Source organism: Tachypleus tridentatus, chromosome 8, assembly GCF_004210375.1.
Source record: "Tachypleus tridentatus isolate NWPU-2018 chromosome 8, ASM421037v1, whole genome shotgun sequence".
In the NCBI taxonomy this organism is placed as follows: domain Eukaryota; kingdom Metazoa; phylum Arthropoda; class Merostomata; order Xiphosura; family Limulidae; genus Tachypleus; species Tachypleus tridentatus.
This window is the reverse complement of record NC_134832.1, coordinates 88,441,781-88,463,638: the sequence shown is the minus strand read 5'-3', so window position 1 is coordinate 88,463,638 and position 21,858 is coordinate 88,441,781. Positions and strand designations below refer to the sequence as shown.

Here is a 21,858-nt window from a genome sequence, read left to right as displayed (position 1 = left end):
CTCATATACAGTCTCATGAACCTCCTCCACACCTCTGCTATTTATGTTTTTAATTGAAAAAATAAACTTTACTGTATACTTCAAAATTCGATCTTTACCACAATATCCCACCTGGGGTTGTGTTTTCCTTTCTCTGTGGACCATACTTTTTCAGACGATCTGTAATTGCTTCTTTTGGCCTTTGTATCTAGGTGCAGTTGGATGAATTGAGTCTGTTCTTGGATAACATTGCTGTATCCATTGGTCAGCCATCCACCATGGCTTATTGCAATCCTCAGTTGTGACCTACCTTTAAGTCATCTGAGAAAAGTAGACACTTCCGATTGGAAATACTGCCTGTTATTTGCTGAACATCTTTCGAACCATCCTTCCCTTCCTGTTTATACAGATGATTCGAAATCAGGTGACTTTGTGGGCTCTGCCATGGTTTGTTGTGGTTTGATGGTTGTGCACAGAATCCCCTCTACAGCTTCTGTGTTCACTGCTGAACTGTATGCCATTTCTCTTGCCATGGGTCACATAGAAGCTAAGCAGTACTCAAATTGCACTATTTATACCGACCCGCTTAGTTCTCTACTGGCCCTGGAATCGCTTTACATTAGTTTACACCGTGTTCTCACCGATATTCAAAACCTATTGGTCCATATATCTTTAACATCTACTTCTATCCAATTTTTCTAGATACCGGGTCACGTTAGCATTCGCGGAAACGAGCTCGCCGACACCGCAGCTAAATCCATATGCTCTGGCACTATCACCTCTGTTTTTGTTCCATACATGGGCTATGGTCCTGTATTAAAGGCTTGGCTACATGCCATTTGGAAGTAGGCTTGGAGTGAGTAACGTGAAATAAAATCTTCTATTGGACTTTGGCAGTCTTTCTTCCGTAAGGGTCGGAAATAGGAAGTTGCCCTAACTGGACTACGCATCAGTCACAGTTTTTAACTCATTGTTTTCTTTTATATGAGACTGATACACCAGTGTGTTGTCTGTGTAACACTCAGGTCACAGTAAGCCACATTTTACTGACTTGCCGTCAACGACAGCACCATTTTAAACATGTTTTGTACCAAGGTTTATTCATAACGTTATAGTGTCATTCTTCGATGGTGACACTGTCCACCTTACAAATGTTTTTTTTTTTCAGTTTTTTAAAGGCCGTTAATCTTTATAATGCTACTTAAGTATTTATAAAGTAAATGACTGTAAAAGCCATCTTCGGGTGTCTAATGCTGATGTTTGAACTACTCGTGAGTCATCCTGGAGAGTTATAATAATTAAAATATTGCTGCAGAAAGTCTTTTAAAACCTGTATTACTTCACTTTCTTAAAACGTCTGTGACGTCAAATAACTCGAAACCAGGACTGGAAAGGCCAACTTCAGGTGACTAATGCTGATGTTTGAATTTACCTGTTAGTCATTCTGGCGAATTATGATAATTAAAATTATGCTATAAAAGTCCTTTACATCTTGTATCACTGTAGTTTTTCTCTAATTGCTGTGAACTAGATATAAAAATTGGATTTAACGCTATTTATGTTTTTAATTGAAAAAATAAACTTTGTTTTGCTTTAATTCCTTTTTACGAATTTTAATAATTTTACTTTCACTTTTTATTAGATCTTTGGTGCAGATAACCTAGTTGTTTTGTGCCATAAAACGTCAAACCTACCAACCATGCCATTTCATGTCAAGTCCTTTTGATTGCTCATTTTTGACTAACTTTACCAATGGTTTCCGCGATTACAATAACTACAGCTTTCCCTCCAATTCCTCTTTTCTTGTCCCAGTTACTGGTTCTACATACAGCAATTCTCATTCTTAATCTTCCCATTGGTCCTTGGTGAGAAGATCAGGTTTCTCGCATTGTGTACTTTTCTTTTGGCTTTTTTCCATATGTCCTTCAATTGAGGTGTATCAGCACAAATGAAAGGTATTCCATAGTTGGTCTGTAACTTGAAGATTCTTCACTGACCAACTTGCTGTAGCTTGTGTGGCTGGGTTTCTCACGTGTGTTTTAGACCAATAATCTTTTATCTCCTTGATCAGACTGCCTTATCCCATATCTTTCTTTTTCCCCAATGCTGTCGAGATTTTTATTTTCCTGTCCTTACTATATTAATGCATTCCTTCCAGATTTGTCCCCCCCCCCCCAGATGGCCTAGTTTTCCAGACTGGTATCTCAGTGTGGTCCTCTTCCCTCTCTTTACATCTGTTTGAACCTATTTTGTCTTGCTCGATGATTCACCTTTCCCTTAAAACAATTTCTTGTCCTCTTAGCCTATGGACATCAATGGTCTGATTTATTTATCTTTTATGTTTCATGTACACTTTACCACCCTACCTATTTTTTTTATCAAAATTGTTCCTTCCTGCCAAAGACGTCAGTTGTTAGGGAGAGTAAATTCTTCTTTTTTGTCTATTTTTCACCTCTACCCTCGTCCCAATCTGAATAGACTTTTTATATACAGTCTCTATTCTTCGTTGTTATATTGTATCCAGTTCTGATTCTTTATCCCTTGGCAGACTTCTTCTGTATGTTATCTTTCCCTTTATACTCTCACTAGTTGGGTTCAGTGTTTGAATTCATTTGGCTTATTCTTTCTTTTCGTCTTCCTACCATAATTTGTTCAGGGTGTTTTTCATCAGATTCAACACCGCACCCTCCCCCATGTTCTTGTCTTCGTCAGCCATTGTAGGAAGTAGTACAATTAGGCATGTGGACGACACGTTATGTTTACCTCCCATTGTTTATACCACATCGTGGTTTCCTCTTCTTTGGGTTTTTGTCTTACATCTATGACCATTCTTCATGCTTTGGTGCAAGTTTGACTGTATATTTATATTCATTACTTTCTTTTCATGGGCCCTTACTTCACTTTTTATTTATATGGATCCATCTCTGTGGTGAGTGGTACCTGAAAAAAAGTTCGCATACGTGGGGCAGCACTGAACAAGAATAGCTAATCTTGTGAGGGTAAGTGCCTATCGGAAACACATAACGTCTGTGTTAATTGTGTATTTAAAAATAATAGGTGACAATCTGAATGATTGATAAAATAGTTACATATCTAGACAAGACAAGTTGAGATGTTTCTTCTTAATAAAATCATACTGTAAAATACTTATTTCGTAGTAGTCGAAGAGGCAGACTTCAGAAGTCACATCTAGCAAAACTTTTCAGAGAAACTATCTTCTTTCAGTTGATGTGTTGTCCATCCATTTAAGATCATTACGCTGAATTTTAGGGTATTTTATGTCACTGACTGTAATATATTTAAGTTGTAAAACTTGAGCAGCACATTAAAACGTAGTGTATCGCACATCGAATGGTATTACATATTACGCATAACTGTGAATACTAACATATACCTTAGTAGCTAGTTCTTTGCATATAGATTCGAAGGTACTATTAATTGAGTTTAAAAAGAAACAGTAAAGTTGAAGTGTAGTCTTGAAACCCTGTGTATGTATATACGCATATGTACACTCGTTTATATAATAATGCATAGGTCACCACGCTTGGTAGAATTATTAAAACAGCTTTTCTAAAAAACGAGATTGTCGTTAGTGTAAAGGTCAAGTGTAACTTTAATTTGTTGTTGTTATACGCTAATTTTGTATGCGTGCGTACGCTCGGAAGACAAATTTCAGATATTGATTAAGCAATAAAAACGTTTTTTGAATGTGTAGAAATTTTATTTTGTTATACCTAATATAGAGAATCGGTTTTATTGAATAAACAAGTTTATATTGCATCATACTTTAATGTGTGTATTGCGTGGGACCATAGGTTGATTGCTGACTTTAAGCAAGATTAAGTTACTTAAGGATATTTAGAAAAAGTTATGAATTTCCAAAACTCCGTAAAATGTCACTTAATCACGCACTTCTAAATGAAATAATAATGATAAAGTACATGTTTAACAATTAGAAAGTTTGTAATGGGCAGTAAAGTATTTGTGAGATTACAGGAGTTGTGTTTTATGTGAAAAGTTGTTTGAGACTACACATACTCCAATGTTGAATAGTAGTACAGTGGTACTTGTACTGCTAGAAACCGGGTTTCTATACCAGTGGTGGGCATCTTTGTGTAGTGTGGATTTGTGCATAATATATATATCATGTGTCATGTTGCAGTTGTTTAGATAATGTTAACCATTTTCTGGTGAATTAGAACCTGAAGAGTAATAAGCCTTTAGGGTAATAATACTTGTTGAACTACAGGTTGGAATGACATTTAAAATGGTGTGAAAGTATGTGACGTCCTTACATCAGACGCTACAATCTGCATCTCTTTTTGGAAAAAAAACCAGTTACAGACAATTTTAGTGGCGTTAACAAAAAGTGTTCTAAATCTTAATAAACCACGCTATAATTATAACGTTTTAAGCCAAACCAAGTGAAAAAAAAAACTTTGCTTTTTTATTTAGGTTGAAGATAATTATGCATCGATGAAATAAGTAGGTACTGTGTTAATAGTTAGCTGCGTGTCGTTATTTTAAACTTGGAGAATGGGTCATTAGTATCAATTTTCAACCGTAGGTAAATAACATCATACGTGCATAAAGTTGTTATTAGAATATAATAATTTATTATTCAGGATTTTATGTAAAACATAGTAATGTGACAATCACATTAGTAAAAAACGTCATTCATTCTGAGTGATATTTATGTAGGTGATTGTAATAAGTGCCCAAAAAAAGTCATTGGAGATGAAGATGGATTAATATTGAAACTTATTAATGTTTAGATACAGAATGAGAATGAAGTAGAATTCAGGATTGTTTCCTTTTGACATCAAGACTTCTTTAGTAGGCAACATTCAATGGATGTCCGTGATTTGTGAAACTTGCTCGATTTCTTTTACAGTTGTCTTGCATTGTGTAGTGTAAGTGTGAAGTGGATATATGCTAATATCCTGAATATGTCACGTGTGCATGTAATAGGTTTTTGGCCCGTAAACCTAATTATGTTTGTACGTGCTGGTGTTGAATATACAACTGTTTAGAGTAAGAGCTATCATGTACTTCAGACAGTGATCTAATATTTAATGATTATTTAGTTAGTTCTTTTTCAAGGCGATAATTATAAATTTCATTATGTAACTCGGTAAGAGACGAACATTGTGTGTATTTCAATTGTTTAATTGTTGTAAACATCTTTCTCGAAACGTCGTAGCTTTTGTCCTATATGAGTATTGTTACGTTCACTATAGTTGAGTATTGTTACGTTCACTATAGTTTATGTAAAGTCTAGGCTTCAGTTGAAAATGTATAAAAAACTGGTGATCAAGTGAGCGCAACAAAGTTCAATTAAAAAGAAAACAACTTTGAGAAAGAAAACGTGAAGGTATCTGGTATATTAGAGATTAGCTTTAATGGGTGATTTCTGTAGTGTGTTTCACAGATGTAACAACAGAGATTGGATAATAATTTATCTTGTTAATTGGGTTCTAAGGTAACTGAACCAAACTGTGGACCTTTGACCATAATAATAATAAAGACAACCAATTAAGAGTCGGGATATAAAGGAGGTAACCAACAAATTAAGAAAAGGAAGTCAGAATGAGTGAAGTTAGACTGCGTGATTGTTAGTTTAGCCATAAAGGGCATTATTTTAAAGTGAGTTTTACAGTTTAATAGAGGTAAGGAGAATAATTTGTCTTGTCAACATTGTTCTAAAGTAAATGAACCCACGTGTGTAGACTGACGAAAAGAGACAGTTATTCAAAGTTCAAAATACAACTGAAGTAACCCACGAGGTAACGTGAGTGAATTTGTCGAAGATTGTGAATGGTAAGAAATACGATGGGGAAAAATAATTAATCTTGTCCGTTGGATTATAAATTAATTGAATCAGTCTGTGTTATTTGAATCAGATAAGAAAAGAGAATTATTTAGTTTTAAATACAACTGTGATATCCTACAGTGTAAAGAATTTTTCTACCAACGTTTGACTTGTTTTGATTATCTTATTTTAAAGCAGGTGGGTTGTGTGCTTTCCATGTATTGTTCGAAATTTATCACTGACAAGTCGCAGACACCTAGTGTAAAGAATCCAAGCCAATGTACAAAACTAACAACGAGTCTCGGGTTATTGATGTTTTAAGCTTCAGATAATACGGGCAGTATTGTGGTATTTACAGTGAGATTGGTGAGTTTTAAACATGAAACAGTATTTAAGATATGTTGTGTGAACCATAGCATGTTCATTTGTTAGTGACGTATTCTTAACTTTATATAGTGTTTAATTACAACTGTGTGTATGTTCAAATATTTCTTAGATATTTGTGGTTTAGTGAGAAAACCGTTACTCTAATTGTCTGGGCATTTATAACTTGTGATAAATACTTATATTGCATTGAGTGATATATTTTTTGTTTATCCTCACAATTTTTCTGCCAGCTCCATTTGTCTTCTGTAGAACTGTCTTCCATCCACCTTAATTCCATAATACCTACATCGCTTTGTACATGTGTATGGTCTTCCCCTCGTGATTAAATCCGATTTGTTCAAAGGACTTCTCCAGATGACCACCACCATGTCTTAACCATGTTTCTGCGTTAGAAAGCGTTACTCTGCCTTAAAGAAACCTGCTAAGTCTCTTGTATTTGAATATAATGTACACAATGTACATGTTTCGCATTATAGGAAGAAAATATATACCGTGTTCAAATAGTAAATTGTTTTTGATAGCATTTTATTATTTCCAGTAATGTTTAAATATATAAACATTGTGTATAGCTCGTAAAGTACGAATACAAACCGAAACAAGCATTCACAGGTTTACATGCATGACGTCAGGAGGCTCAAATATCGTAGTGTAAAGTGTCGAAACTTTGGGATAATAGTGCATTATTACCGTCTTTGAAATTTATGATCTGTGAACTTTTGAGTTTGAGATATTAGGAGAGCGTCGTAACAATGAATTGGAATAATTAAATTTGACCGAAGGGTATTGTCAAAGTGGAGTACCAAGTATTATGAATATTATAGTCTGAATATTGAATCAAAGTGAAGTACCGAGTATTATGAATATTATAGTCTGAATATTGAATTGAAAAGTTGTTACACTGGAGCACTGCATGTTAGGAACGTTGTAGTCTGAATACCGAATCGAAAGACTGTCATATTGGAACACCAAACATTAGGATTACTATAATCTGAATACCGCATCATGAGCTTGTTTTCACAGTATAATGTACTGAGTATCAGGAATGTTAGTCTGAATAGCGAAACCTAAAGTTGTTCAAGTGGAGTGCCAGACATTAGGAGTAATATAACCAGAATACCTAATCCAGAGAGAATTCTCACATTTAAGTGATGTGTTTCAGGGATGTTATAGTCTGATTATTAGACCAAAGTGTAAGTACTGTAACATGCCAGAAGTTTGAATAACCACATTCTGAACGTGGTGGAATTAGAAAAACATAGTCCCAGTGGGGGTGTTCATAATTTGTACGGCCCTCATTATCTGAGTTGGTATAGCAAAGTCTGAATACTTGTGCCTAAAGAATATGGTGATTGTACAACGCTTGGGTCTGAATGTTTACCTATACAGTTTTAATACCTTTGTTCTGCCCAGTTACGTGGTGAAATAGGTGTTAAAAGGAGTTTTATTGAAACTTGAATTCTGAAATCTAAGAGTAATCAGATTTAGTGTGCAGAAACTCGAGTAATAACGGTACGGACACGGGTCTTGGTAATAATAATACTTTGAATACTGTTTACAGAGGCTGTTTATATGGAAACTTCTCTAGTTTGATTATTCAGCTGGAAAAAAAGCTCGTGGGTTATTGAGAATGCATTGTTTATTAGATGTAACCTCAATTTGCATATCTCACATATGAAAGAGGAAAAATAGGAGCAGATTAGAATACAGCGTCCCATCGTTTGCTGCTAATTATGGTAAATTGGTTGCATCTTATAAAACAATTCCAAAACCAAAGCAGGTTTAACAATCAGTCCATCAAGGGTGATCAGTAAAACTTATCTCCTGAAGTAAGCGTCCAACCTCCACGATGATGACATGCCTATATGAATAGCATAATAAAACCTAAGATGTCTATGTTCACAGTTATTTACTGTTAATTGAATGAAATATTAAACTTTTCGACCAAATTTCAAACATACCATTAAAGTTACCATGAACACTATAACGGTAAAATGCATACCAATTTCGATGAATGACTTAAACACTTACATGTTTTAGTTAATGTGCTTGTACTAACTACAGTACATTGATTTTTATTTTGAGATATTGTCATGTAGCTATGGTGACACCTGCTGCATTATTTCCATGCTGTGATATTATAGTTTAGCTTGAAACACCTGTTGAGTCAATTTTATGTTGAAATGTGTAGGTGATGACATATGCTTCATCATTTATGAGGCTGGTTACATGTGACTTGATTTATATGCTGAGATATTATGAAGTAGGTGAGTGACACCTGTGCTTTATTATTCTGATGAGATAATTTTTTTTATAACTGGTTATACCAGTTTGGTGTTGACATCACAGTATTTCAGAGGTATTAATACGTTATATTGAAACGTTTTTGTCCGTACCAGTTAGCAAGTCATATGACACCCACGGCCGATATAAAGTCATAGTAAAAGAGCTGTATCAAAACTACATTTTGATAATTAAAATGATAAAGAATAAATATGATTTCCCCATCTGTTCGGTTTACCTCTTGTCACTGAGTTGTGCTGGTTTCAGAGAATTCTACCTCATTAGTAACCCTAGAAAAGGGCATATCGATATAATAAGACTTGGCTTCATATTGTGGTGATGTGTATGTTATGTTTTTTTTTTTTTTTTGCTCATATACAAATGTAGGATCACTGCGAGAGTAAAAGACATCTCAATAAGACTATATATATATGCCGCACCGTCGGCAGTGTGATACCACCAAAACTTGATTGCTTTTAGTAGTGGTACGTAGCAGCCCTTTCTGAAGCAAACTATTCATATGCTTAGATCATATAGATACCGGTAGTCCTCAGACGTAACAGCTATGGATTTCTGTGTTATCGGACTGTTGAAACGGGCGTCGTGAAACCGTCATTATTGTATTGTGTGGAAAACAACAGAAAGGTGGGTGTACTTTGTAAATGACAGCCTTACGACAGAACCAGTTGCACTTTAAACAATTCTGTTATTGGTTACTGTTAAGAATCACGATCGGCAGATAGAGAAGGCCTCATGAGGCTACGTGTTTTGTAACGATGTGATTTCAGTATAATGAACACAACTTACTATATAGTTGATACCTGTTTTTCAACTTTCATATTGGTTTATTGTTATTTAGCTACAATGATAACAGTTGCTTGTATTGAATTTCAAACTTTTGTACTTGTATAGCTTGTAAAAATACGCATTCTATGTCCACATTAATATATTGTCGTTTAGCTTCAGTGTAGTGATGATGTGTAAAAGTGGTAACGTTTGTTGTTTGATTCTTACGTTGAAATATTTTTTCTGAAATTGATGAAATAGATTGCTTCGCCTTTTTGCCGAACTTTGTAAATAAGTGAGAAGTTGGCGAATCCTTTAGTTGATGTTAAGACAAGGCTTATCTTGAGGTTATATATTTCAGATTTGGTTTTATTTATAAAAAAAATAAACAAGAAAACTGATACCCTTTTCTTTACATGTAAGGAATCTGTTAGTTATGTAATTCACTGTATTTGATTTGGTATGTAAACTCAGTTCTTCACATTGCTAGTATTTTGAGACTTCCGTTTTCTTAATATGGTATTTCAAAGCATAATTTAAGGAGTTCGACTCGAAATCTGAGGCTCGCGGCTTCGAATTCCTGTCGTACCAAATATGCCCTTTCAGCCGTAGGGGCGTTATAATGTTACGGTCAATCCCACTATGCGTTGGTGAAAGAGTAGCCCAAGAGTTGGTGGTGGGTGGTGATGACTATCTGTCTTCCCTCTAGTCTTGCACTGCAAAATTAGGGACGGCTAACGCAGATAGCCGTCGCGTAGATTTGTGCGAAATTCAGAAACAAAACAAACAAAGCATAACAGGCGCAGATAACCTAGTTGCTTTGCACCATAAAACACCAAACTAACTAACAAACCAAAGCATGTTAATGTTGTAGCGTTTTAATATTTTCTGCTTTGTGATTGTTCGCATTCAAATTGTTTCTTTGTTTGTTTGTAGCCTTTTGGGATGACATTTTTTATCCTCAACTTGATTCTTGGAAAAAGTCGACGTGGCACTAACAAACTTAGACACTTTCTATGTGTTTCCGTAAACACACTAATCTTCTTTATGATCCGATGGTTAACGTGTATTAAAAATATCTTCAGTTATATTTCTTATTGGTTGTGTTCAAAAATATGAAATTTGTATGTTTGCTTAGAACTTCCGCATAAAACTATACAAGGGCTATCTGCGTATTAGCCGTCCCAGGTTTTGACCTCTTACACTACAGCACCCACTACCAACTTTCGGCTGTTCTTGTCTTACCGAAGTTTGGGATTTGTCGAGGGCTCCTATAGTACGTACACGGTCCCATAGTATGAAGCACGATATTTATGCAACAGGACGCAAACCATAAAACATTAAATTCACAGTATAAGCACCCTAACTTGTGTCTGCTCATTCCTCAGTTATATTCTATGAATCATAACCCCGTAAGTTCAAGGATGTTAGAAAGATATCAGATTTGTAAATAGTAGTTTAGTAGGCGGAGTCCAGACTTGAAGCCCCGGCATGGACAGGTGTTTAACGCGCTGTACTTGTAATCTGAGGGTCGCCGGTTCGAATCCCCGTCACACCAAACATGCGCGCCCTTTAAGCCGTGGGGCATTATAATTTTACAATCAATCCCACCATTATTTGGTAAAAGAGTAGCCCAAGAGTTAGCGGTGGGTTGAGACGTGACGATCAGCTAGCTGCCTTCCATTTAGTCTTACACTGCTAACTGAGGGACTTTAGCGCAGATATCCGTCGTGCAGCTTTGCGCGACATTCCAAAAACAAAACCAATTTTAAAGTGGGAAATATGTAATTCCGAATAGCTGAAAATCTTTTATTTTTCAGTCTGGGTCTAGCATGTATGTGTTTCTTTATAGACTTGTAGAAAGATAACCTGTACAATTAGTTGGCATATCTTATAATTGTTGTTGAAGTATGCAACCCATGGACCTGTAATATACCATTGTTATAAATTACCGATCGTGAAACCAACAAACAAGATAGAACCACTGTGCAATAATAACTATTCACAAATGTATTAACTCACAATAATAGTCATTTTACAGTAACAATATTTACATAATTATAAAGCAATACTGACACAATCACAAGAAAAAATAAACATTATCTGAATTGGTCAGAATCAAGAATCTTGAATACCATAAAATACAGATTCCAGTTTGTTTAATAACCATCACTCACAGTTTCAAGTTTTCTAAAACATTTTTGCAGTCGATTAGGTCTTTGTCAAAGGCAAACCACCCTTATCAATATTTATATACTATTATAAGACTTGAAATGTTCTAGATTGTAAAACACTTCCTCACGTAAATGTCATCACATCCTCTTTGGAAAGTTCGTTCCTAGTAAGTTCACTGACCTCTAATCTGCATTCCAGAAAGTTTCGACACTTTATAGATTTCTAGGCCTAAGTCACGAAGTTCCAGAATATTCAATGAGGATTGATCATATTATACTCCGCATTCTGGCCAGGTATTAATTTCAATATTAAAAAACAATAAGATTTACATCTAACCATTACAATAGTATTACTTATTATTAAAATTAATATACAGGGTTTCTGCCTGAGTGTAAAAATGGGCATTTCAATAGTTCCGTCTCTTAACTTCGTTCTCTTGCCCTCAACCGCAACAGCGAGTCACACAGAATTAGAAGTCACCCAGTGATTTAATAACATTTCATATAGTGTGAATAATGATTTTGTTTGTACCCGTGTTTTTCTTTGCTTTCTGTTTTTGATTTATTCTTCGTCTTATGATTTGGAACCTGTGCGTGTATGTGTTTTTGTGTGACATCTTTTGGTTTCGCTATCGAACATCAAGGAACTAGAAAATGTGTGGCAGTAAAACTGCAGGGGGCACGAAACTTGCCATCATTATACTGTGCCAAGATTGTTAGATTTTTCAAAGCAAATAATATATAGCAAAGGAAAGGTTGTTTGATGTTAAAACACCCATCCAAACTTCAGTTTATTTTTATTAAAATAAGTTTTTCTGCGTTAAATTTCGGAACTGCTTACTGCCTATTATTTTGAGGCATGTAATTTACCAAAAAAGAAGTATGCTTTCCATATGAATAATTTCTCATGTTAAAAATTTAATATGCAGTTGTTCTCAACACAGTAGGACCACGAGGGTTGGTCACAAGTTTTCTTCTGAAGTTCGTATTTCATTTATGGGAACGTAGCCAGCAAAACTAGTTACATCAACATTACTAGTGTGGGTGTAATAAAATGTTTATCCTGAAGATGATACTTCATTTGTGGGAAGGTATTTAGTTGGTTCTAGTATAACTGGTTACTGTAACAGGAGGAAGCGGGGTAATAAAGTTTGTTCTGAAGTTCATTTATGCAAAGGTTGGTAGATGCTTCTAGTGAAACAGAATTATCAAACAAAGGAAGTCACTGCAACTGGATCGCTATGGATTATGGGTTATTAACTACGTAACTTAATAATACGTATATAAAAGCTGAAGCTAAAACTGTTTGCTGGTTTCAGCAGTAAAAATTACAGTACTGATGTTAATTTACTTGATTGTACAGTTTGAATAATTCAATAGTGGTAGATATATGCTGGTAGCAAGAATGTCACCTGACGATGCACTGTGTTCTATGTATAGTGGTCTGAAGCCCGGAAATTGATTGACATATTGCCATACACGCGATGACAGAAGACTGCTGCTTCTACACAATTAGTGGGCGTGGAAATCGGACGTAGTTTTCTCATCACCTGTCGATCAAACTGCAGGCATGAGCTCTGTGTGGAAACGATTACAGCGGGCCAACAAACGGGCTGCGCGGTTCCAGTTTACGGCGTCTTATCAAGAACTTATGGTGGAGGGAACGAAGAAATGGTAAGACTCTGGTATTGTGTATAGACATTTCTTGTCAGCGAATAACACTTGCCATATACATGAACTGTGATAGGTGTGACCTTGCTAGTACACAGTATATCAATCATAACAATTTGTTTAAGAAAGCTTAATTTTACATTACTGTACTTTATTTGTACCAAATAGATACTTGGATGTGCTAATATGTAAACTATGAAACGAAACCAAAAAACAAGTAGAAAATTAAACCTTGTAGTTATGAAGTGAAATTAAATGCTATTAATTATGTTTACATATACATGTATTTAATAGATACAATGTCGTTGTGAAGCATGTAACCAGATTTCTCAAAACCTTACATTTTTCAATTGAAAACAGTGATAATTGTGGCTTTACTGCAAATAATTAAGTTCTTGTGTTACACTGCTTAGAGAAAAACTTGAAGCACACATTTCTGTGTAACACGTATAATATCATTGTAACTGATTATCTGCAGTATAAACTATGAAATGATTATTATAAAGTAGAGTGAACAATTTTTAAGCAAACAATCTTTTATTCAACAACCTATATCAGTTCATCTGCTTAAGGTTAAACATTATTCAACTATATGCTTGACAATAAATGTCTTACTCCTAATTGTTGATATTCTATTGTTTGTCCAATGAAACAGTGTTCTTACTTAGAAGCTATTCATTACTCTTTATTGATTTAACCTACAGAATCTAAAGAGTTTATTAATTTTGTAATTAGTCTGTGTAACAATGTGCTTTCCACTTATCTGATAATTAGAATTTTTTGTAATAGAATTTGTCAGTTATTTTGTTTATTGTCTAAAGAAATATATCAAATGCTGCTTTCGAATTGCTAACCAACTGAACCCTGCACTGTTCTGTTATATAGCTAATAATTTGAATCTTCTGTTAGGAAACCTTTGTGTTCATTTTTCAGTTTTTGAATCTTTCATTATTGAATTTATTTGGGAATTATTTAGGTGTTTGTTTTGGTAATTTAAAATATTCTCTTAATCACTGTTATGTGGTATTTTTAAGTAACCAAACAAATTCTGAGTTTTTGTTGTAGTTATTATGTGCAAATTTTGAGTATTCTGTTAATGAGCTCATTTATTAGCTGTTTAGGTGTTTAAAATATTATACTAACACTATTATTGTATTTTATGTCTAGGCAACCCAACAAACTGTGTGTTGTTTGGACTCGCAGAAATCGAAGGTATTCAACACAGGTAATGTTACAGCTAGCTAATAGTTTATTAAACCAACATTAAAAACCTGAAACATAATTAGTTTATTACAGATTTTCATTTTACTCTATATTTAAGGTATAAAAATTGTCTAGCCATAGGATTGCACACTTCTTCAAATAAAATTTGTATGGGGCTAAATTTATTTTCCCCTTAGTTAAACAACACTAATTAAATAAATGAATGTTTAATTTTATGTTTTGTTTCTCTTCTGAAAGTTTGGGTGATGTATATTTTTCTACTCTTTAGAAGAATTTGTTGAAAGTTTGTATTACCTGTGCATGTTCAGAAGGTCAGTGATCCATTTCATTTAAGCTGCTTTTCCCTCTGTGTTGAAATAGTTTTTAATTAGTAGCACTGAAGTATACTTTATTGTAGTATCCAAGAAAGGGGTTGTTACATGCATTTGTGCTAAATATGTCACTTGTGGCACTACATCTTTTTTTTTAACATATGCAAATTGTTCTTAAAACAACAGAGAATCCTCCCCAGCTGTGACACTTGAAATTCTTTTTGGCATTATTAGAGTAAATTAATGTATGACATACTTTTTTTTTATATATTAGCTATATCTTTGTGTGCCAGCAATATCACTCGTTGGGTGCATATGAACCTAATTCAGTTTTATTATTCATCAGAATCTTTATCAGCTTACCCTCAGATTGAAATTTCTTTAGATAGGATTAGAGTAAATTAATCTTTGAGATCCAGGACTTGATCAGATGCATCATTCGAAAGGGTATGACCTCTTGAGTCCGAAACTGTAATTAGATCTCAGAATGATCAACAGATGACAGATATACAAGATAAAAGTTTGTACCTGAAAAAAAACAGAAAAACTTGGAGCTATGACAAAAACTAAACTAATGTTAGAAATATACTATTTGTTTCTCAAAAGATTAGTTATTCTTTACTAATTCTTCAGCCAACTGATGTGTATAATAAATTCTAATGCATATTTCATTTTGAATTTTACCATATAAATTGCAATTCCAATGTCAGTTATTTATTCATCAGATTGAAACTCATAATACAAAGTGAAGTAATACAGGTTAGTCTGTACTGTTGATTAAATTCAGTTGTGAAGTGTGTTCTGTATGATTTCAATATAACAGTTCTCTTATTTTAGGCTCATTCATGGCAGCCTACAATCCAAAACCCTTACAGAGGCCTTGTAGTTTGGCCTGTACCAGAAAACATTGAAATCAAGGCCACGTTGTTTAAAGACCAAAGAAGTAATGACTTTGAAGACAAAGAATGGATGTTTGTGATTGAGGATGTAAGTAGTGAAAATGTAAAATGTATATAAATTAATTGTTTCGATAAATATGCTACTGTATCTTTCAGACCACTTCCAAATAACTGTTATTAACTTACAGCCTTCATGTGTTCTGATGTAATTGCTTTGTTATAACCACTACCACACAATAAACTTAATGTACTGAATGCTAAACAACTTGCCTCATCCTAAAACCACATGAACTAAATTGTTAGCAATTATTACAGTTATGTTCCAATGAAAACACACAATATACTGACAAGTTGTTAACAGTCAGTACAGCTTAGTACTGACTTAGTACTTAAAGGAACTCTATAATACTGATCAATTATTAATAATTAATAAAGTAACATCCCAGTATAAACAGTAGTATTAACTGGTTGTTAATAATTAATACAGGCTCATCCTAATGGAAACACAGCAGTACTGACCAGTTGCTAATCATTAATAAGGGCATGTCCAAAGTGGAACACAACAGTTCTGGCTAATTATCAATATTTAATACAGCAACTTCCCAGTAGAAACACTGCAGTACTGACCAATCATTCATATCTAATAGTAACATCTCAGTGCAAACAGTACTGCTAACTAATTTTTAACAATTAATACAGGCACATCCCAGTAGCAACATTTTACTACTGACCAGTTCTTAATAATTAATACAAGTTCATCCAAATAAAAAAACAGTAGTAATGGCTAATTATTACAATGGAAACACAGTAGTTTTGACCAGTTGTTTATTATTAAACTCTGTGCTTATAGGTTAGACCTAAAGGGCCAAATGTGTAACTACTGAAGCAATTGTGAGATTAGTCATATTATTTTTGATAATGTATACTTATTGTCATGAAATATCACAGACTGTGAAAAAAGATTTTTTTCACACAAAAAAATTACATTTTTTAAAATTAAGCATTTTAACTAAAGATATGTTTATAACTTCTTATGATAAACTTAGAAATTCACTGAACCTAAGGAATTAATTCACCACTAATGCCTGCCATAACTATTTTTGTAGGTTGCAGTGGGGTACTTTTGATGGCAAACAAGCATAAGTTTTGGATACCACTTTTCTTTTACAGTGACACATCAATAACCATATGTTCTTACAGTTCAGCTTTTCATAAAACAAAGAAGAGTAAATAACAAATATATCCAAAACCATGATCTCTAGTACTTGCAGGGATTAGAATATATTCTTGCATTTATATATTTTACTTGGAGAGGGTAGACATGAATTTTTATAAGTTTTATGTCTACATTTTGAAATACTAAAAAAAGAATAGGTTGATACTACAAAAAAATACTTTAATTTGTCTGGTTTTCTAACTAAGCTCTATGCAGGTAAAAAATTTGGTTTTGAATCAGACTATTGCCTTGATCATCACACTTCAAACTTTCCAATGATATAACAGCTTTCTCCATGTTAGTAATTTCGGAAAACTGAAAGCATTTGTGATCCATTGCAAACATGTATCAGGTGTCATCCCTTAAGTAATGTCCAATTTTAGGTTCAGAAAAAGAGAAATACTTTTAAATGCTTATAATGTTATTTAATCAATAATGTACGTTCCGTTATTATTAATTACTTCCTGCCAATGATTCACAAGTTTCTGAATGCCACTTCTATAAAATTCTTGGGGTTTGGAGGTAAAGAATGTAAAGAAGGTAGTCTTGACATCTTCGTGTGTTCCAAGCTCTTATCCATCAAGGTAGTTCTGCAAACTTTGGAATAGATTATAAGCAAATGGGGCAAGGTCGAGAGAATAAGGAGGATGGGAAATTTTTCCCAGTCCAGTTCTTCAGATTTTACAGATGTGATCCTTGCTGTATGGGGCTGTGCATAATCCTGTTGTAACACAACACCTTTACGATTGACCAAAGCAGGCCTCTTTTCTTTCAGTGCAACATTCAAGCACTCTAACTGTTGACAATATAAGAATATAAGTCTTATGTAATCACTACATTAAGTGGCCACAACTCAAAGTGGATCATACCAACAATATCCCAGCAAACACTTAAGACTTTTCTCTGGTGGAGTTTCATTTTAAGCTGTTCTTTAGCCAGTTTACCTGCTTTGAGCCATTGTCATGCAGCACTTTACATTTTTATAAAATATCAACTTTTCATCTCCAGTCACTAACCTATCAAAAACAGTGACCTGCATTCACAAGAATGCAGAAAAGTACAAGTGTGCACTCTAACTCTAAGGTTGGCTTCTTTCAAATCATGGGGGACCCATTTTCATAGTTTTGACAACTTTCCAAGCTGTTGCAGATGACGGTGAACTGTTGAATGGGTTGAATTCAGTTTCTGTGCTAGTTCTTCAACTGTTACAACACAATTTTAAAGATATATCGTGCTCTTCTTAGATCAAAAGTCAATTATGGATTACTGGTCTATGGCTCTGCCAAGACCTTAGCCTTAAAGATGTTGGACCCCATTCATCATAAAGGATTTTGGCTCTTCACCTGGGCTTTCTGCACTTCCCCAGTTCAGAACTTAGTCTCATGAACCATTTTTGCACCTCCACTGTTTGCAACTGTCTTTACCATGTGCTTTGAAACTTCATTCCTTACCAAATCATCCCACCTGGTGTTGTGTTTTCCTTTCTCAGTGGGAAATACTTTTTTCAGAACAGATGATTTGCCATTGCTCATTTTAGCTTTTGTATCCATGTGCAGTTGGATGAATTGGGTCTGTCCTTGGAAAACATTGCTGTATCCACTGGTCAGCTCATCACACCATGGCTTCCTACAGTCCCCAGATGTGACCTATCTTTAAGTCATTTGAGAAAAGTAGACACTCCCGATTGGAAATACTGTCTGTTATTTGCTGAACATCTTTCGAACCATCCTTCTCTTCCTGTTTATACAGATGGTTCAAAATCAGCTGACTCTGTGGACTCTGCCATGGTTTGGTGGTTGTGCACAGAAACCCCTCTACAGCTTCTGTGTTCACTGCTGAACTGTATGCCATTTCTCTTGCCCTGGATCACATAGAAGCTAAGCAGTACTCAAATTTCACTATTTATACTGGCTCGCTTAGTTCTCTAATCACCCTGGAATTACTTCACGTTAGTTCACACCCTGTTCTTGTCAATATTCAAAACCAACTGGCCCATTTCTCTTTAACATCTACTTCTATCCAGTTTTTCTTGAAACCAGGCCAAGCTGGTATTTCATGGAAATGAGCTTACTGACACCGCAGCTAAATCTACCTGCTTTGACACTATCACCAGCCTTAAATACAGGACCGTAGTCCAAGTATGGAACAGGCACGGCTCTGTGCCAGTTGGCAGTCAACTTGGAGTGAGCAACATGAAAACAAGCTTTTCCAAATAAAACCCCATATTGGACTTTGACCGTCTAGCTTCCATAAGGATCAGAAAGAGGAAGTTATTCTAACTGGACTATGCATTGGTCACAGTTTTGTAACTCGTCGTTTTCTTTTATCTGGAACTGATGCACCAATGTGTAGTTTGTGTAACACTCAGGTCACAATAAGCCACATTTTACTTTCTTGTTATCGTTATGACTCTCAATGACAGGACCATTTTAAACATGTTCTGTCCCAAGGTTTGTCCATAATGTTACAGTGTTATTAGTGATGGACCACCTTGGAAATGTTTTTAGTTTTTTAAAGGCTGTTAATCTTTTAAATGCTATTTAAGTTTTTTAATTTATAGATTTGACCTTTTTTAATGTGATCCCCTTTTAAGAATCAGTCCATCTATTTCAAATTGAAATTAGGAAATGGCCGTAATGTCAAATAACTCGAAACCAGGACTGGAAAGGCTAACTTCAGGTGACAAACAGTTGGTTTTGAACTTACATGTTAGTCTTCTTGGGGAGTTATGATAATTACAATTATACCACAAAAATTCCTTTACAACTTATATTACTGTAGTTTTTCTCTTATTGGTGTAGACTAGATGTAGAAATTTGTTTTAATGCTATTTATATTTTAAATTTTGTTATGTTTTACCTTAATTTCCTTTTATGAATTTTATTAATTTTACTTTAATTTTAACTTTTTACTGAATGTTTGGCACAGATAGCCTAGTTGCTTTGTGCCATAAAGCACCAAACCAACCAACCAACCAGTAAATATCATGACATGCAGAGAAAGGTACTGTAAGCCTAGAGTTAATACAAGCACATCCCAGTGGAAATACAGTAGCAAAACTAGATGTTAATAGTTAATAATGACTCATCCAAATGAAAAGAAAAGTTCTTATCAATTATTTATTATTAATAAGTATGTCTTAAAGGAAACAATAGTGTTAATTAATTATTAGCTATTGATACAGGCAAAGTTAAATGGAAATGCAATAGTAATGACCAGCTATTAATAATTAATACTAATGTATCCCAAAGGGTATGTAATAAATAGTACAACCAACTAACTATTAATTTATACAGGCATATTCCAAGAGAAGTGCACCAGAACTGACCCATTATTATTAATTAATGCAGTGATGTTGCAAAGGCAACACAACAGAACAGACCAACTGTTGTTAATTAATACAGGTGTATCCCAAGAGTAGCAAAGTAGAAATGACCAATCTTTAGTAATTGATTCTTCCTTAACACTGACCACCTAAAACATGTAACTACCTATTGTTTTTGAAATACCATAATTCACTGTGTATGTTTGTTTAGTATTTGTATGTGACATCACTGTTGCAAAATCACAAACAAATTTTATGAAGTTTAAATTTTGAAATAGTTAGTCGTCCATTTATTTTTTGTCAAATCGTAAATTCATCAGAAGAGTTAGTTTACGTTTCTTTGTATAAATTTTACACTTTAAATGTGGCATTAAGTTTTAGTAAAAAGTTTTGATATTTCTTGTACAGTATGGTACTTTAAAGATGAACCTTTTTTTTTTTATAGAATCTAAAAGATATTAAATTTTGGGATTCCTCTTTTTGATATAGTTCATAAAAGAAAACATTTTAGTCACTAAAGTTTTGTGTCATATAGATTTTTGAATGTTTTCAGTTTCCAAGTTTACTGAAAAATAAACATGTTACAATTTCAGATATCCAAGAGTGGGAAAAGACGCCAAGTTGCCTCTGCAAACATTAATCTCAGGTTTTATGCAAGCATGGATTCTACACAATCAGAAGTGAAACTGAAGTTTAAACCCCTCTCAAAGAAAGTAACTGGAGCACATTTAAGCCTAACTCTCTCATGCGTGTTTGTGAAAGAAGGAAAAGCTACGTAAGTAGAAATGTCATATGTAAACCCCCCACTTGAACTAGCTGGAGTAAAATTAAGATTTTTCAAATGGCTTGATAAAACACTTTTTCTCTTATGAATGTAGAAAGACATTCAGGTGTGTTCATATGTGTCTAACTTCATGTTTACTTAGATTTAATATATTTCTTTTCTAGTTACTTTTATTGGTTTATTTTGTTGTGTTGAGATGAAAATGTCTAGAATGTTCCACTTAAATGAAGTATTATTTCAAATTTTGTGACACAGAGATAGCAATATGGAAATTATTATAGTTCAGGTTTTTTGTTATTTCCTTTTACAGATGTAAAGATTTACAGAGAGTTGTATAATTAAATGGAGTATTATTTTGAGTTTTTTTGTGTGATTATATCCTGATTTAGAGATGAAGACTTACAGAGTATTGCTAGTCTTATGAGTATGCAGCCACCTGACCAAGATATTGGAAACCTGGATGACTTTGAAGATGAAACAGAACATAACCGAGAAGATACAGCTACCACCATCTCAGAGTTGGCTTCACAATTTGGACTCTTGGCAGCCAGTCATGAATCATCTGGGAAAAGTAAAACAAGTAAGATATAGTTTTCTATCTCTGTATGTATATATTTAAGTTTGATAACCAAGTATAAGGAATGTTGGAGTGGTCAGATAAATGAAATTATTTTCTGTCTCTGTCATAGAAAATGTAAGAATTATTAGTAGTGAATGAAAGCATTCATAAGTAAGGATATTCACAAAAACATATTGGTAACAACTAAGTCATCACTTATTTTTATATTCAGAACCAAACAGTGAATCAACTAATAGTTGCTGTAAATGTTATTTGTACTTCAAAAGGGTATATTGTACTAATATGTAAGTTAAACAAACCTGTGATCTGAATATAATTTGGAAATTAGACCAAGATGAACTGGAAATATAATTATTAATGTTAAACTAATAGGAACATTGTTTCTTAACTTCATGGTAAAAACAAAGTTAAGATACCTTGTGCTTTTTGT

At 34.1% G+C, this 21,858-nt stretch overlaps 1 protein-coding gene across 7 annotated transcripts in view; it reads left to right on the top strand.

The window, feature by feature from the left end:
* The window catches only part of LOC143222881 (EH domain-binding protein 1-like), a 139,611-nt gene that overhangs the window by 16,668 nt on the left and 101,085 nt on the right, over positions 1 to 21,858 (top strand). For 3 of the 7 annotated variants that reach the window (XM_076450012.1, XM_076450011.1, XM_076450006.1), the window contains exons 2-6: positions 12,859 to 13,092; positions 14,257 to 14,314; positions 15,462 to 15,611; positions 20,658 to 20,839; positions 21,238 to 21,428. The gene's annotated coding sequence lies outside the window, so the exon portion shown is untranslated. Of the gene's footprint in view, positions 1 to 2,959; positions 2,979 to 5,986; positions 6,158 to 8,986; positions 9,104 to 12,858; positions 13,093 to 14,256; positions 14,315 to 15,461; positions 15,612 to 20,657; positions 20,840 to 21,237; positions 21,429 to 21,858 lie in introns of those variants that run through there. The other 4 variants (XM_076450009.1, XM_076450007.1, XM_076450008.1 and 1 more) reach the window with 4 other exon arrangements.